Source organism: Malus domestica, chromosome 12, assembly GCF_042453785.1.
Source record: "Malus domestica chromosome 12, GDT2T_hap1".
NCBI lineage: Eukaryota > Viridiplantae > Streptophyta > Magnoliopsida > Rosales > Rosaceae > Malus > Malus domestica.
In genome coordinates, this window is record NC_091672.1 from 19,018,125 (window position 1) to 19,023,850 (window position 5,726).

A 5,726-nucleotide genomic window follows, 5' to 3' on the forward strand; every position below is an offset into this window, starting at 1 on the left:
TGCACATTGCAGAATTTTTAATGGGGTGCAAAAACATTTTGGTGAGGGGATTTTCGGCTGAATCTATTAAGTTGCGGTTATTTCCATACACTCTAAAGGATCAGGCAAGGAGATGGCTCCTCACACTCCCATCTGGAAGCATTACAACTTGGGCCCAACTCAGTGAAAAATTTCTAAACAAGTATTATCCAGCTTCTAAGACTCTTGACATGAGAACTCAGATTTTATCTTTTGCCCAAAAACCAAACGAAGAGTTTCATGAGGCGTGGGAGCGGTTTAAAGAGTTGATTAGAAAATGTCCGCATTCGGGTATTAGCACAACTGATCAAATGCATATATTTTTCAGAGGGTTGAATATGACTACAAAAACTCTTGTCAACGCTTCTTGCGGAGGTACGTACAAAGACAAAAATGCACAAGAGGCTTGTTTGTTATTTGAAAAAATGGCAGAAGATACTCAGCAGTGGGCAGTGGAGCAGCCACAATCTAGGTCAGCTTTTGAGATGTCTACTGGTTCTCCCTATGTTACAGCACAAATTGAAAAAATGGAGAAAAGGCTTGACGCGAAATTTGACATGTTATTACAGAGAATGCCAGGTTCTCAAGTTGCTGTACAACAGCCTTTACAAGCTGCCTGCAGCATTTGCAACATGATAACTCACGATTTTATGAGCTGCCCACATAAAGAGGTTTCACCAGAATTTACAGCAGAGCAGGTTAATGCATTTAACAATTTCCAGCGTCCCCGATATGACCCATATTCTAATTTCTACAACCCAGGTTGGAGAGATCATCCTAATCTAAGGTGGGATAAGGAACAGCACACTAGACCTCAATTTCAACAGCAAGTACAGCAACCTGCTGCACCTAAGGCTGCCTGGGAGGTTGCGATTGAAAAATTGGCAAATACTACCACTCAAGAAATTCAAAATCTGCAGGCATCAGTGAAAAACATGGAAAAACAAATGGGGCAGATTGCGTTGCAGGTTTCTGGAAGGGCTCCAGGTACATTTCCCAGTCAAACCGAACCAAATCCTAGGGGAGGTGCGGATTGCAAGGCAGTTAGAGTTCTACGTTCCGGAAAAAGTTTTGATAACAGGGATGAAAATTGCTTAAAAAATTCGCGGGTGACTTCACAGCCAAAAACAGATTCGGGGAATGTTGAAAAATCTGCCAATTCAAAGGATTCTGAACAGACAGTGAACAGTTCCGAAGATGGTGCGGTTATTGTTGAGGATCGTGTTTATGAACCACCTATGCCTTATCCCGAACGGTTGAAGCCTAAAGTTAAAGATCAACAATTGACAGATTTTATGAAGACTTTGTCTAAGGTTCAGATTAATCTACCGTTAATTGATGCTATCAAAAACATTCCGTCTTATGCCAAGTTTTTGAAGGATGTTTGCACAAAGAAAAAGAAGCTTGTGGATTTTGAGAAAGTGATTCTTACAGAACAGTGCAGCGCTGTTCTGCTTCACAAATTGCCCCCAAAGAAACAAGATCCAGGGAGTTTTACAATTTCATGCACAATTGGAAGTTCTCATTTTAAACGTGCTTTAATTGATTTAGGCGCTAGTATTAACTTAATGCCTTTTTCTGTTTTTCAGAGACTAGGACAAGGAGAAATCAAGCCTACATCAGTTATTCTACAACTTGCGGACCGTTCAGTTGCTTATCCAAAGGGTATTATAGAAGACCTAATTATTAAAGTGGATAATCTCTACCTTCCTGCAGATTTTGTGATTTTGGATATGGATGAAGATATGCAAACACCGATTATTTTGGGACGTCCATTCATGGCTACAGCCAGAACGTTAATTGATGTAGAGGCTGGGACACTTACACTTAGAGTGCAAGATCGATCTGTTGTGTTCAGTTTATTTGAGGCTACCAAAAGGCCAGGTGATGTGCATGATTGTATGCGTGTTGATGTGCTTGACAGCTTATTACAGGCTCAAATTATGCCACGTTTGACATCAGATCCATTGTTAAATGTATTGCATGGGTTTGAGAACACAAATACAGAAGATGAAGAGTGTTTTGAGTACGTTTCAGCTTTGGAAAGTGATCATTTTCAACCCCCACGTTGGAGGCCTGTTTTTGAGAGTTTGGGGGAACCCAAGAAGTTGTTGCAGCCTTCTAGGGTACAGCCACCTAAACTGGAGTTGAAGGTTCTTCCAGAACACTTGAAATATGCTTATTTGGGAGCAGATTCTTCGCTGCCAGTTATTATAGCTGCTGATTTATCATCAACAGAAGAAGATAAATTGTTGCGCATTTTAAGAAGTCATCAAGATGCAATTGGCTGGACTATAGCCGACATTAAAGGGATCAATCCTACAATTTGTATGCACAAAATTTTGTTGGAGGATGGAGCAAAACCTGCCATTGATGCTCAACGTCGGTTGAATCCAATTATGAAAGAAGTTGTTCGTAATGAGGTTATGAAGCTTTTGGATGCTGGGATGATCTATCCCATTTCAGATAGTAAGTGGATTAGTCCAACTCAAGTGGTGCCAAAGCGTTCTGGTATTACAGCTGTGAAAAATGATAATAATGAACTTGTGCATACTCGCTTGACTACTGGGTGGCGTATGTGTGTTGATTATAGAAAAATCAACGCTGGTACTAGAAAAGATCATTTTCCATTACCATTTATTGATCAAATGTTGGAAAGGTTGGCTGGTCGTGCTTTCTACTGTTTCTTGGATGGCTATTCAGGGTACAACCAGATTCCAGTTGCCCCTGAGGATCAAGAAAAGACAACCTTTACTTGTCCTTTTGGGACTTTCGCATATAGAAGAATGCCTTTTGGTTTGTGCAATGCACCTGCCACATTTCAACGTTGCATGATGAGCATATTTACCGGGTTAGTTGAGCATGTAGTTGAGGTATTTATGGATGACTTTTCTGTTTTTGGGGATTCTTTTGACCAATGTTTGCAGAATTTATCTCTAGTTCTGGAAAGATGCATTAAGACCAACCTGGTTTTAAACTGGGAAAAGTGTCACTTCATGGTTAGGCAGGGTATTGTCTTGGGCCACTTGATTTCTAACAGGGGTATTGAAGTTGATAGGGCTAAAATTGATGCAATTGAAAAGATGCCACCCCCGACAACTGTTAAGAGTGTTCGATCTTTTCTTGGCCATGCTGGGTTTTATAGACGGTTCATCAAGGATTTCTCCAAGATTAGCCGACCCTTGTGTAATTTGTTGGCGAAAGATGCTCCTTTTATTTTTGATGAGGCTTGTTTGGAGGCCTTCAAGAAGTTAAAGACTCTCCTCACTACAGCACCCATTATTGCAGCTCCTGATTGGAGCCTACCTTTTGAACTGATGTGTGACGCATCAGACTGTGCAGTGGGGGCAGTTCTTGGACAGCGGAAAGATAAACTTCCCCAAGTTATTTATTATGCTAGTCGAACCCTCAATGATGCACAACTAAATTATGCGACAACAGAGAAGGAATTGTTGGCAATTGTTTTTGCTTTGGAAAAATTTCGTTCGTATTTAGTTGGGGCTAGAGTGATTGTTTATACAGATCATGCAGCTTTGAAATATTTGTTGACTAAAAAGGATGCTAAGCCTCGATTGATTCGTTGGATTCTTTTATTGCAAGAGTTTGACTTAGAAATCAAAGATAAAAAGGGGCAGTGAAAATGTGGTGGCTGACCACTTGTCCAGATTGATTATTCCAACAGCTTCAGAAGAGGATTCCCTACCACTGAGGGATAGTTTTCCAGATGAACAGCTATTTGCAGTCCAATTCTGTACACCATGGTTTGCTGATATGGTTAATTATTTGGTTAAAGGGGTAGTGCATCCAGATTTAACTATTCAGCAGAAAAAGAAGTTTTTATCTGATGTGAAGCATTATTTCTGGGATGAGCCATACCTATTTAAGTATTGCCCAGACCAGATTATTCGCAGATGTATTCCTGAAGCCGAACAAGAAAGTGTATTAAGGTTTGCTCATCATTTTGCTTGTGGAGGACATTTTGGGCAGAAAAGAACGGCAGAAAAAATTTTGCAAAGTGGGTTATTTTGGCCTACACTTTTTAAAGATGCATATAATTGGTGCAAGGCTTGTGATAGGTGTCAAAGGGTCGGCAACCAGTCCAAAAGGAATGAGATGCCCCAGCAAAGTATTTTGATTGTTGAATTATTTGATGTGTGGGGTATTGATTTCATGGGACCATTTCCATCTTCCCATGGGAATCAATATATTTTAGTCGTTGTGGAGTATGTTTCTAAGTGGGTCGAGGCCATAGCAGCACCAACTAATCAGGGATCAGTGGTCCTGAGATTCCTCCAAGGGGTTATATTTCCGCGTTTTGGAATTCCACGCGTTATTCTTAGTGATGGGGGGAAGCACTTTAATAATAAATCATTTGCTAATTTATTGGCAAAATATGGGATTAATCATCGTGTGGCTACACCTTATCATCCACAGACATCTGGTCAAGTGGAAGTTTCAAACAGAGAATTAAAACGCATTTTGGAGAAAACAGTTGGTTCAACACGAAAAGATTGGAGTTTAAAATTAAATGATGCATTGTGGGCCTACAGGACAGCTTATAAAACTCCTATTGGGATGTCACCATTTCGACTTGTTTATGGGAAAGCATGTCATCTACCTATGGAACTTGAGCATAAGGCGTACTGGGCAATTAAAGAGTTAAACTTTTCATATGACTCAGCTGGAGAGCAACGTAAATTGCAGCTCAATGAGCTGGAGGAAATTCGTCTGGGGGCTTATGAAAGTTCTCGCATCTACAAGGAAAGAACTAAGGCGTTTCACGATAGTCAAATTTTACGAAAAGAATTTCAGCCAGGGCAAAAGGTGTTGCTATTCAGTTCAAGGCTAAAGTTGTTTCCAGGGAAATTGAAATCTCGCTGGACTGGGCCGTATTTGGTTACTAAAATCTTTCCTCATGGGGCAGTTGAAATATCTAATGAGGCTCAAGGCAACACATTCAAGGTGAATGGTCACAGGCTGAAACCATACGTGGAGTCACCCTTCGATACTGCATACGAGTCTTTGACTCTGAAGGCACCAGTGATCTAGCCACCGGACTTCCGCAACGTCTAGCTACAGACTTAAAATAAAGCGCTTATTTGGGAGGCAACCCAATTTTTCTAACTCTTTCCTAATTTTAATTTTCGTTTGATTCTCTCATTAATATATATATATATTTAAAAACAAAAAAAAAACAAAAAACAAAAAAAAAAACAAAAAAAAAAAAAAGCATACATAAAACAATAAAAATATAAATAAAAAAAAAACGGAAAAAAAAAATTCAAAAAAATTGAAGATTGCGAGTTGATTTTATTTACCCATTTTATTTTTACTTTTATTTTCAATTTTTAACGCATATTGGTTAATTGCAGGTTGCGAACGTGGAAAATAAAACGCGTCCTAAGCTGGAATCCTGCACCCAGCAGCAAGTCTATCGTTCACATCAACCACATCTACACTATGCTGGAAATTTAAAGCAGTCAACATAAATAGCCATTCACAGATGCAAGTTTGGGGGTGATTGTTGTAGATCCAGCGCATAAACAGAGTTTAGAGCAGTTAATTTTCTGCAGCTCAGTTTTGCGATGCATGGAGGAAGCACAATTAAATCACAGATCCATACACCACAGAACTGAGTACAGATATTATTACCAGATCTACAACAATTACACTTGCAGGGATTCGAATTTTACCTCCCAGATGCATCG

The 5,726-nt window shown here is 39.7% G+C and overlaps 1 non-coding gene across 1 annotated transcript; it reads right to left on the bottom strand.

The window, feature by feature from the left end:
- Positions 1-206: 206 nt before the first annotated feature.
- Positions 207-311, bottom strand: LOC114820286 (small nucleolar RNA R71). Its single transcript, XR_003767777.2, has one exon. It is a non-coding gene; the product is annotated as a small nucleolar RNA R71 (small nucleolar RNA).
- Positions 312-5,726: the final 5,415 nt, after the last annotated feature.